Raw genomic sequence first — 13,910 nt, forward strand, 5'->3', positions numbered from 1 at the left:
GCCTACTTGGTGTGTCTTATTTTTATCCAAACTAGTGAAAACATTGGGGATTTGAACACATCCTCAAAGAACATACACTAAATTTTTAGCATTAGGATGATCATTGTCTTCATGTGTGCTATGTATTCTTGTCACAAATGTTAAAACATCTTGCAAAAATATCAATCAACGAACTCAAAAATTAGTTCAAGCAAAGAGAAATCATAAGTGGAGGATATTTTCAAATCCAAAAAAGCACCTTTTGAGGTGGTTATCAACTTTTCAACTATCTTTAGGAAAGACTTTCATCCAATAAGATTAGAGGAGTATCAAACCAAGTGATCACAAGTTATCATCCAAACTATCTCAACAACAATACCTAGCTAGGTATTCAAGTTTGTCAAATTTGCTTTCTATATTAGGAAACTTGATCCATATCATTTGACATACTTTGTCATAGGGGCATATCGAACAAACCCTCTATTAAGACTAGTAAGCTTGAGTATCTAAATGAAGTATCCCTATCCACCAACAACATCAACATTTTGATCATTTGTATGACCCCTCCCCATATTTTGAGAATAAGAAGTCTTTGTCAAAAGATTAAATTAAAGAAGAGACAACCTAGTCCTAAGGAGTTATTCAAGAGGATAAAGTTTCTCTACATTAACTATCACCTCTTTGTATCACATCATATCTTCTTATGTCACATGCAATTATATCTTCAAGGAAAAACCAATGAGTTTGATGAAGAGCCTTTGAGAAGTAGGGCTTATAATCAGAAGTTAGCATTCAACCAACGTCTCAACAAAGGGGGAAAAATTAATCCTGCCTTCTTTCCAAACATTTGCATCACTTACAACAAAGTTTGACCTGAACCACAAACTCCAATAAGAGAAGAATAAATATCAAGCCCACTAAGAGAAGAACTCACTTATCGAGAAGCATATCAATGCCTGTTTTCACTCGATCTCATAAAAGCAAAGAGTGGGACCCACAACTAGAATCAAGCATGTTTTGTAGGGAGTCCAATCCTTTTTATGAATACACACATATGGGGGAAGATGAGATCACTGAGGATATCATCCAACAATTCCAACAAAGTTCCACCTTCCAAAAACTCATGGAAAGGCTTATAGAATTAGACAAACAAAAATATCTCCTCATGCTAAATAGTAAAGGAATCAAGATTCCAAGGATTTTGACATGAAGAATTAAAGGAATACCAATGATAGAATCCAAAGAACAAGGGCAAGGACCTACATATTCAATACTCAGAATCAAGAGAACTTGGGAGGAGACAACACCCATGACCAAGACAACAACCATGACCAAGATGATACCTATAATCACAACAATATTAGTGAACAAGGGGATGCCAATCATCAAAGGTTCAACAAAGAAAATGTTCCCTTAGCCAACATCACACAATAACTCCAAGCACTCCAATGATAGATGCAAGATATGCAACAAGGGCCCATGACAAGGTACTCTTTGGAGGACATTTGTCCTTATCCTTTTAATACAAGATTAAACATGGTGCCCTTTCCATCGAACTTGAATATACTAAAGTATGACAAATACATGGTAAGAGTGATCCCCAAGACTACGTTAGGGAGTTTTACACTATGAGCTTAGAGTTTTCCCATAATGACACTTACATGATGAGGCTATTCCCAAAAAGTTGGGGAGGACAAACAATGTAGTGGCTTTCAAAACTCACACCTCCTATCAGGTCATTTGATGAGTTAGTGAACAAATTCATTTGCCAATATTCTTATAATATCCAACCTAAGGTCACCATTCTTGACATATGAAATACAAAACAAAAGAACAATGAAAATTTCATGGTGTTTTTACAAAGATGGAGGCGCATGGTCTCAAGGTACCCATGTGATGTGCCCGAAAAGGAGAAAATGGAATTTTTTATAGATAATTTGAATGGCGAAATAATTTATCAAATCAAAATACAATGTCTACCTAGTTTTCAAAAGTTAATTGAGAATGGCCTTCAAGTAGAAGAAGCCTCAATAAAAAAGAGAACCTTGAAATTCTCTAGGGAAGGTTCTAGTACATCAAACAACAACACCTATGACAATCAATGCAACAACAACTCAGACAAGTCCAAGTTTTGGACTAGGAACAAGAATGTTGTTAATGATGGTGTGGTTGATGCCAACAATGTAAAATCCAAGCAACTAGTGCTAAATTTATTAGGCAGTACACCACCCAACAACAATTAAAGAAAAATGACCTTATTCAAGTGTGCCTTGACCGAACTCTTATTTCTGATGATTGGTACAGTCAGTACTTCTATTCTTTATCTACTAATATCTGGGTTGGTTCTGATCACTTTCCAATTACTTTTAATGCTGATTTGATCAACAAAAGAAAAAATTATCCCTTTAGATTTGAAAAAATGTGGATTCTTCACCCTGATATTAAAAAGTATATTAAAAAATGGTGGAGTATCCAAGTTGAGGGAATGACAATGTTCAAAGTGGTTAAGAAGCTCAAAAGTGTGAAGGACAACATTTGAATCTGGAATAAGATCAACTTTGGGAATATATTTGAGGCTAAGAGTAAAATTTAGGAAAATCTAAAAGAGATACAGGACCAGATCCAGAAGGATGGTTTTAGCACTGTCTCTATTGCTGAGGAGAATGAGATTCTTAAGAAATACCATGATATTATTACTAAAGAGGAAATGTTCTAGAAGTAGAGATCGAGATGCAAATTGCTCAAGGAAGGAGACAGGAACACAAGATTCTTCCATATGTCAACTATCAAACATAAGGCTGCCAACAGGATGAACAAGTTAGTTGTGGACAGTGGGGAGTTGGTCAAGGAAGATGAAATAAGGAATGAAGCTAAGAGGTATTTCTCGGACCTCCTTTCGAGGGATCTAAGTCTGGATGCTGAAGCTCAGTCCTCTTTTCTTCAGAACATTCCTCATCTCATTGATGCCCAAAATAATGCTTTTCTCTCTTCCATTCCTTCCACCTTAGAAATTAAAAATGCTATTTTCTCCTTTGATGGAAACAAAGCTCCTGGTCTTGACGGCTTCCCAATGTTTTTTTTTTCAAGAGTTCTGGGACATTATCAGGTCTGATGTTGCTAATGGGGTTAAGGAATTCTTTGGGGCTAGAAAACTCTTGAAGGAAATAAATGGTACTTTTATCGCTCTTATCCGCAAGATTCAAGGTGCTGACACTTTGGATAAGTTCAGACCTATTAGCCTCTGTAATTCCTTTTACAAGATCATTTCTAAGGTCCTGACCTCTAGACTCTTGTCAATTCTTTTGGCTTTTATTAAAGACCAGCAGAATGGGTTTGTTCCTGAAAGACAAATTCTAGATTCCATTATTACTATTCATGAGAATATTCACTCTCTTGTTAAAGAGAAGAAGTAGGGCCTCATCCTTAAGCTAGATCTTTCCAAAGCCTATGATAGGGTGGACTGGTCTCTTCTACAGAAAGTCCTCACTGCATTTGGGTTTGGCCCAAGAGTTGTGGATCTTTTATCCCAACTTACCACTTCTGTGTCCTTTTCTATTCTTGTCAATGGTTCTCCTTCAAATTTTTTCCAAGCTTCGAGAGGTCTTAGGCAAGGAGATCCTATCTCCCCCATCCTATTCATTATAATGGCAGAATGCTTTGGATGAACTATGGAAAATCTAGTGCAGATAGGATCCTTTAAGGGTCTCCAACCTTCTTCTGTCGACCTTATTTGTTCACACCAGTAGTTTGTTGATGATACAATAATTATGGGGGACTCGAGCATCTTAGAAGCTAAAGTTTTGAAGAATACTTTGTGCAAATATGCTTCTGCAATGGGGCAGCTTATTAACTGGGCCAAAAGTGATGTATTTTTCATTAATACTCTGGAGAGAAGACAACAAAGGATCAACATAATTCTGGAGTGTAAGATTGTTGACTTTCCTACTACTTACCTTGGTCTCCCCATGGGGATTGCTCCTCTTGATGCCTACTAGAGTTCGCTGGTTGATAAATTTCACAAAAAACTTGCAGGTTGGAAAGGGGCTCTCTTAAGTCAAGCTGGTAAGCTCCTTCTTCTTAAGGCTACTCTTCAAAGTATCCCTATTTATGCTCTTAGCTTATTTAGAATTCTAGTCAAGTATGCTGAAGCTATTGAGAAAATTCAAAAAGATTCCTATGGTTTGGGGTGGAGGAAAAGCAAAGAATGTCCTTGGTGGCATGGGATCAGGTCTGCAAGCCAAAAAGCAAAGGTGGTTTGGGGCTTAGGAGGATTCAAACTTTAAATGAAGCTCTCTTGTCAAAACAAGCTTGGAGATGGTTTAACTTTGATTCTGATTGGTGCAAAATTTGGAGAAGTAAGTATTCTCTTCTATCCTCTTCTCTATCTTCTTTTCTTAATTCAGATCTTAGTATAAATAGATCTCATATCTGGAACCATGTTTCTAAATGTAAAGAGGTGATTGCTAAAGGTGTGACATGGAAACTTGGAAATGGTAGAAAATTGAGATTTTGGGAGGATCCCTGGCTTTTTGACAAACCCCTAATGGATTTCAATGAGTGGGCTCCCCATGCCCCTTCTTGTATTGGCTTTTATGGTACCTTAGTGGCAGATTACTGGGACAGGAACAACTGGTAGAACATTGATAGTATTCATCCCAACCTCTCCAAGCTCAAAACATAATTGTTTGCTATCTGGCTGAATAAGGAAGAGGATTCCCTGATCTGGAGATATAACCCCAAAGGTACCTTTACTATATCTTTGATGTATGGTATCCTCTCCCCCTCCCCTCCTATGAATCCTTTCTAGTCTAAAGCTTGGTTAAAAGGGCTAACTCCTAAAATCAATATGTTCTTTTTGACTATTCTCTAGAATAAGATCCTTACTGTTGACAACCTTAAATGCAGAGGTTTTGCCCTTCCTAATAGGTGTGTGCTGTGCTGTCAAGAGGAAGAGTTAGTGGACCATCTTGCCTGCACTATTCTTTCTCAACTTCTGTTTGGGAAAGCTTCCTCAAAAGCTTTAATCTTGCTTGGGTGTTTCCTAGTAACATTAGAGATTTGTTCTCTTCCTGGCAAATTCATTGGACCGATTCTTTTCTGAGGTGTATGTGGCAACTCTCTCTGCCTCACATTATATGGGGCCTTTGGAAGGAAAGAAACAATCAAATTTTTAGGGATGTGTCCTTAAATCAAGACATTGTTTTTCAAAAAATTAAAAGGGCTATTCAGGAAAATATGGGAACTATGAAGGTCTCTTGTTACTCAAACAACTCTTTGGAGTCAAATATCTTAAGAGCTTGGAATATGAAGATCATTGATGGTCACAATATCAACCACAATAAAAGGCTTGAAGTTAAATAGCAAACCCCTCCCCATGGTTGGCTTAAAATCAATTTTGATGGAGCAGCCAAAGGAAATCTAGGTCCTTCAGGCTGTGGAGCTATTCTCAGAGATGACATAGGCATTTGCAAAGGTATGGTTGCTGTCCCTATTGGCATTCAAACCAATCATAAGGTGGAAGCTATGGTAGCCCTTCAAGGCATTATTCTAGCCAAAAAATTGAACTGTACCCATCTCTGGATTGAAGGGGATTCCAACAATATTATTAAGTGTCTCAATGGGACCTCTCAGCCCTCTTGGTCGATCTACAATATAATTTCTTCTGCCATTGACATTATTAGAACCTTCAAAAAATGCCACATATCCCATATATATCGGGAGGCCAACTGTTCTACTGATTGGGTTGCAAACGTGGCAGTGAAGAATGATGCAATAACCATGTGGACAGGTGAGAGCGGTCTTCCCAGAGATGTAAGACAAATCATAATTAATGAAAGATAACAAAGTACCCCAAAGAATCTTGATTGACAAGGTAATTATGAAAAGTACCAAAGCTAGCACTTCGAGTTACTTTGATAATGAGGGAATTACTCATTATAACATCAAAGTTAGAAGATCGTGCATTACTACTTGTCAAATCACTAATGCTACACACGCTTTCTAGGCTTTTGCTTTAGCTTCGAAAAGCTTTCTATTTCAACAACTCTGTAACCTGAACTTGACTGTGAGAAACAACACCATGGGCGGAAATAGGAGAAGATATGAGCCAGGAAGTTGTAAGGAGTGGAAACAGAATGAAGAAGTGTGGGAGATTTTGCAGAAGAGCGGTCCTTCGAGCTTCCTTGAGAGACTCCATGGTCGTGACGAAAAGATAACCAGCTTCTTCTGCAAAAATTGGAAGAAGGGAAAGCTTAAAATGGGCGACCAACTGGTGGAAATTGACGAAGAGTTAATAGCTAAAGTTATGGGACTCAAAAGGGAGGGCTGCAATTTCTACAGAGACAGGAAGGTCAGTAGGGAAGCCATTGAAAGGTACCCGATCACAGAGAAAGAGAAGAAAAAATTGGTAAAGTTGAGCAAAGCCTATTTCCCACCTAGGGCATTTGCAAAGCCCTGGTGGGAAATTCTCTTTATTTTAATGAGATATATAACTCTAGATGGAAGGTTTACGAAAGTATATGGATATCACTTTGTCCTCTTAAATCATTTTAGGCATAACAATAAGGTGAATTTCCCTTATTTCTTGCTCTATTCTATGAATGCATCCCTAAAAGCATATAAAGAAAATCCTCGGGGTGACACTGCAATGCACCAGGGACTTATGGTCCTCATTTATGATCATCTAAAGGCCAATAAAATCAATTGAATGCAGCTCTTTGTGGATTCAGAAGAAGAAATGTCTGATTTTGATTTCTCAGAGGAAGAGGATTTCGATTATGATTCCTCGACTGATAATGAGGAAAGCTCTGACGACTCAGAGTATGAGAGGAGCAAGAAGAGGAAATCAAATCCCTCTTCTTCTAAGGGTAAAAAACCCCAAAGCAAACCCTTGATTATTTCTTTAGAAGAAGAGAACTTTGATTACCTTGAGGAGAAGAAGAACCCTAAGGGAGTGCAGAAGGGAAAAAGCAAAATCCAAGCTCGACCCAGGAAGAAGCAAAAGAAAATAGAGGAGATGGGCCAAGATCTAGAGGACACAAGCAAGGAACTGGAAGAGGACAAGCAAACAAGAACCCTGGAAGCTGAACAAAGCCTGGAGATGGAGACTATGGAGGAGACCCTCAAGGCCGCTGATACTATTTCTGCCCTCCATATTGCTAAAGATGAACGTATAACCCCTGGTAAAGTTCCTCCTTCTCCTGGTCCTCACCCTGAGGCCTTGAAGGGTTTTATGAAAACAATTGAATGGCTTATTGATGGGAATAAGAATACTGTGAACGATTACAAAAAACTCTACAACAGAGTCATGATTCTGGAGATCATTAACATTGGAGAGGGGAACACTATGACCAATTATATTGAAGATTTGAAGAATACAATTGCCAAAGCGGAAGACATCAGAGATGCCTTTAATCCTAGGTTTGAGAAAATTGAAAAGCAGATACAGGATAGAAAAACCATGGAGGAAACTAATGAAAAAACACTCTCGGATACAGCTGCCAAAGTGGACAAGATAGAGGAGTGCCTCAAGAACATTGTGGAGCAGAGTCTCAGCATTCTAAAAATCTCAGCCAACAACACCCATACCCTCATGAGAAAGCTCGATGTTGAAAAGGAAACCCAGGAAATTGACCTGGATGCAGAAGGAACTGGGGAAGCCCAAGGCCCAAGAACTCATACCCGTGGAAAGAAGAAGGAAAAGAAACTGAATAAGGACCTGGAGGAGCTAAAAGTAGTTGGGGCGACCTATGATGAGTTGGTGACCAAGGTAGAGGAGCTGTTGAAAAAAATTACTAGTTAGTGTCTCCTTGGGTTCTTTGCTGTTTCTTGTTGTTTTGCTTTTTTTTTCTGTTCACTGGTTTTTTGGACCAGTCACTTTGTATGTGGACTCTTTTTTATCAGCTTGTTATTATAACTATGGTGTAAAGGTTTCGGGTCGTTAAAACCTATTTTTCAATCAATCAGAACAATTAAAGAAATATCAATCAAGGCACTAATAACTATCAGTGCACTACCTATCAAGGAAACAAAAACAATCAAGGGAACACCAACAATCAAGGGATCAATAATCAAGGGAGTAACACCAACACTCCACCTCCCCAATATCGAAGAATGTTTACACCATTGGGCCAAACCTGTAATGCCTCGCCAGGAAACCTCGAAGGGATAAGGCTAAAACTCAAGAATAGAGTGCAAACACACACACACACACACATTTTAAGAGTTTTAAATACAACATAATGATACAACGAGTTACCATAAGCTCAGACCACACAATGGAATACTTAGCTAACACCTAAAGGGTTTCCCAACGTGATTACTTGATTCGACACTTAACTCAACCCATGCTAATTAACCCAATTACGTTGATTTACTTAATTACCAATTATTACTTTAAACAAGGATATAATTCATTCGGTAAATTAAACTTATAGCTAACAGGACGAGTTCATCCATTCTAGTTGAAAATATAGATAACATGATGAGTTCATCCATTAAGGTTAAAATATAGATAACTTGATGAGTTCATCCATTAAGGTTAAAAATATAGATGACATGATGAAGTTCACCCATTAAGGTTAAAATATAGATAATATGATGAGGTTCATCCATTAAAGTTAAAATATAGATAACATGATGAGTTCATCCATTAAGGCTATAAGTATAGATAACTTGATGAAGTTCATCTGTTAAAGTTAAAATATAGCTAACATGATGAAGTTCATCCATTAAAGTTAAATTATAGATAACATAATGAAGTTCATCCATTAGAGTTAAAATTTAGATAACATGACGAGTTCATCCATTAAGGTTAGAAATATAGATAACTTGATGAATTTCATCCATTAGAGTTAAAATATAGCTAACATGATGAAGTTCATCCATTAAAGTTAAAATATAGATAACATAATGAAGTTCATCCATTAGAGTTTAACAATGCATCTCGCCCAAACTTTTATTAAAACATAAGTCATGCATCTAATACATTACATACTTTAATTTTATAGTAAACTAACGAGTGCTTTCCAAGCATACTTTAATTGCATTATCAACAAGCGAATACATTCCAATTATTCGAATTTACATTCTTCGTGATCCAAATTACTGCATTAATGAGATGACTACATACGTGCATTTACGATTAAATTCATCTAATCCACATTACACATTTTAACATAATGCCATCCATACATAAGCTAAATTAAAGAGGAAACAAAGGGACATATACACCGCATAACACCGAAATGATATCAGAGTTCACCCCTAGTGAGCTACATCTCCAGGTTTTCTCAACTGCAAGACTCCTCTGATAAAATAATAGGGTGTAGAATACATAAGGTTCACATCATTTACATCTTGCCATCAAGGCATACGTAAACCAATAATACATACGACCACATCGGTCATTAAATACAAGAATGATCCTTGGATAGGAAAAGGATCCAACTGAACATAATAAGAAACAAATACAAAAATCGACTGGTGGATCCGCGAAACTAAGTCTTCGCAACCCATCATAAGCAACCCATGATCTAACATAGATATCATATTCTCACAAGGGCAAAAGCAACAGGATACGACCAGATACAACACCAACACATGGAAACAGTAAATACTCGAGATCAAGGGCATAAACAGGTACCCAAATCAACATGCAACAATATCCAACAATCAAAATAATAGACTTGCCATTTCTTAAGCAAATGAGAATACAAAAAATTAAACATGCAAAGGCATAAATCAGAAATGACAATGTACTCCCATATTGTTTAAACGTTATAGTCGACCCAGTTTTCTAATAGATCTAAGTTATTTTCTATCTGTCTACTTTGTCTAAAAACATGACATTTATGGTTTACTAACTCACTATAGTTTATTAGCATCACACAGTAACATAATTACATTATTATGAGTTTCCAAACCAAAAGCACAATTATATAATTGAAAACACATTAATAAACTAAAAATACGATACGCATTTTTAAATAAAACATCATTTTCATTTTTGATAAAAAACGATAATTAAATCTCATCTTTGGCAACACACATATAGACTTTCCAAAAATGGAAATGAATTTTTTAAAGGAAATAAAGTCGATGATCATTTCTCCAAATAAATTGATACCTCCTTGCATACATATAGGAAAAATACCAATTAAATATTAATTAATATATATATTAATCCACCATTAATAAAATATATACTAATTAATAATTAATAATAACATTACAAATTAAATATTAATTAATATATATATATATACATATTAATTCCCAATTAATACCATACATACTAATTAATAATTAATAATTAAAAAATTCCATTCTAAAACTTTTAATAAAATATATTAAAAATACTTTTTATATAACCCACATTGTAAAAAGGCGATAGTATATTTTTTTTGTTTTATATAAAAAAAATTAGGGCAATCCACGGGGCCCACCTCCCTCCACGAGAGTGGAGGTTGTGCCCTAGTCGCGGAGGCTATGGCCACCAATGTGGACGCAGACCCGCGACCTCCACAATGTAGACGTGGGACTCTGCAACCACCATGGGGTCATAGGTCTCTGTAGCCGCCATGGGGTCATAGGTGTCTGCGACCGCCATGGGGTCACATGTCCCCGTGGCCACAGTGGGGTCGCAAGCTTCTGCGGCCACACTGTGGTTGCAGGCTTTTGCGACCACCAGTGTGGTTGTAGACCTCACAATTGCGAGCCTGCAGAGGGTAGGGGGGGGCATGGGTTGAGCCTCGGCTCCTCGACCTTCCAAACCCTAAATCCGCCATTAAAATTACTTTATAAATTTCATTTTATTTATTTAATCATTTTTTTTATATATGCAAACATTAAAAGAAAAACAAAAACCCCAGATTTCATTTATTCACAGTCTCATACAGAGACTGAAATTTATTTTCCAGAAAATAAAAAAGAGATTAACACATATAAATGCAATAAGATAGACTTAGAAATTTTCTGAGATAAAATAAATAATGGATCCAATCATTTTTAATCAAAACATTTTCATTTCCAGGCAATCCATTCTGGCGAAATTTTGCCAGCATAACCCCTCTCAGGGTAAAATTAACAAATCTACTTAATCTAAAAGCATGAAATCCAACTAATTTAACTATCTACAAACCAAATTGCAAGATTCAAAAAGGAATTTTGGATTTCTTCCAACTCCCATATTCACACAAAATTTTAAAATGTAACACATCATTTCTTTCCCAAAATGAAGAAATGGATTCAGACAGATTTCAACAAAAAATAAAAGGGTTAACCAAATGCCAACCTTGAATGCTATCCTGGAGGTGTTGAAGATGAGCTCCACCTAAAAAATACCCAAAATCCTCCCACCAAATGCCCCCAAAAACTTTCCTCCCAAAAATCCTTCTCCCAAAATGTTTTAAAAAATGCTCTTTAAAAATAATCCCCCAAAAATATTTTCAATCCTAGGTTAAATGGAGGAATGTTTGACCTAATATTTATTTTTGAATTTAAAACACTTTCTTTTAAATAAAATAAAAAACCATTCTTTTCAAACTATTCAAATATTCTAAACTTGTTTTTCTAATTAAAAATCAAAATGCTTCTCTCCCTCATTTAATTTTAATTTTCTCAATTCTAACAAAAGCTAGCATTTATATTTCAAAATGTTAATGAGGGCAAAATATTTTCAATCTTCCAATTCTATTTAACCTTTCTCCCAAAATGCATTCAAATGTTTTAATTTACAAATTTTTTGAAAATAACCATTAATCAAACTTGCTTATATAATAAATTGATTTTCTCAAATAATTGAAATTAACCTTTCTATTCCAAAATGCCAAAGAGATTAAATTATTTCTATTTAGAATAAATTTCAATCTTTCTGTTCAAAATGCATAAACTGAATAAATTCATTATTTAAATTTAACCATTAAATTGAACTTGCTACAAACATGAATAGAGCGATCTTTTTAATTAATGATTAATCGCATAAAGGGGAACCTATTTAATTTAGTCCCTAAAATACTAATGCGTAGACACACGTTAAATCAAATTAAATACTAGGGATTAAATATTCAATTTAACCACACGCAAAACACGCAACCCAAGAAAGACAACCAGATACATGACCCGCATACCCAACTAAAGGGAAACTGACGAACGACTAACGACGCTCACTTGAGCATGACTAGGGTAAAATGAGGGTTTTACGACCACCTAATCCAAACTCTAAGGACCAAAGAGGTACACTCAAACCTGCGAATCCAGGTGAAGATGAACCTCACACCTAGGCAGTATTGTACTTGCAATCTCTTGCAACCATGAGTCACACAAGCATATATATATATTTAATGAAAGTGTTAGCTCGAGATTAATAACAAGAATCAGGAGAAAAATTAAACTTACATAAGAATCGATGTGAAAGCACTTTAATAGGTACACACAATACTCATAATATCTGACTACAACATTACATAATGGTAAATCAACCATCCACGAATGCTACACAAAAAAAAAAAATCAAGGTCAAACCGGTTTTACAAAGCTGACTAGGGTAGGGGCACTACAAAACCCTAGAATCCGCATTTTGAGAGATCTTGGCAAATAAACTCATCACATTGCCAAACATAGGCAATTTTTAACCCCAAGTCAAACCACCATGGTGGTATGACTCACACTATTGCGATTATCATCAAAACAAGGGGCATTGCATAAATGATTTCCTAAGGTTGAAGAACCCAATTCAAGACATGATAGACAAGGGTGATATAATGGTTGATGGTCATAAGACCAATGGTGATCATGGGGCATTCAAAGATCCCCTTCCTAATTATGACAAGGGAGGAGCAACAACATCCAACAACAACAAAGGAGCTCGCATAAACCACATCTACGACATTGTAATTAATCACATATCAACATATGACAACTAGGTGAATGCTATAAAAATCAAGAATAAACAAGAACATGTGCTGGTGAATGTGACAACAAGGGCAAAAAAATATGTCTTGAAGGGGAGCACCTCTAAAGCAACAACTCTTCCTGAAACACAATACAACTTGGTAGACCAATTCCAAAAGACACCAACCCAAATATCGATATTAGAGTTGTTCAAAATATAACCAAAATACAAAAGGACATTTTGGAACAAGCTCTTACAGATACTATGCTAGGATAACTGGTGGACAACTGAGAAGGGGGGGGTGAATTAGTTGTCAACAGATTATATTAATCAAACCACTTTATAAACTTTAACCGAAACACATAAACATTGAATACCAGAATAACAGAAACAAATACAGGTAAGCTATAAAACTTAGAATGAAATGAAGAATTAACACAATGCAACCATACCACATAACACCATGATTTGTATGTGGAAAACCCGGTAAGGGGAAAAACCACGGTGGGAAGCCTACCCACAGTCAGATGATACTTCTACAAAAAGTGTGTGATACAATGAGGGGCCTACACATGCAGGAAGGTACATTGCCTAGAGTGTACTACTCATTATGAAGGAGTCTCATTGACTATGGAGAGTGTACAATCATTAAATTTTCATTCCCATACCATTGCCATGATCTTCAATGTGATCTTACATCAATTTATACAAACCCTAAGGCCTAAACCAATTAGGTCAGCCACCTAAAAGATATTACAATAAGTTCATTACATACATCCACATTACAATGATATGCCATGTCGTCTTTAGGCCAAAACAACATTAACCAATCCATAAATCATCTTGGTAATGTGTAGAGAACGCGTTAACATGATATCGGTCCATAACCTAGATAGGTACTAGACCTAAATAGATTCACCATGACAAAGTGATGTCTCCAATCAGTCAAGGCACAAACAAGGATCCCCTTATGTATCTAGAAGTTTCACAATCACCACTTATGCATCTTGTCAGTGATTCTTAGTAAAAGCTTCGCGGG

Source organism: Cryptomeria japonica, chromosome 7 (assembly GCF_030272615.1).
Source record: "Cryptomeria japonica chromosome 7, Sugi_1.0, whole genome shotgun sequence".
NCBI lineage: Eukaryota > Viridiplantae > Streptophyta > Pinopsida > Cupressales > Cupressaceae > Cryptomeria > Cryptomeria japonica.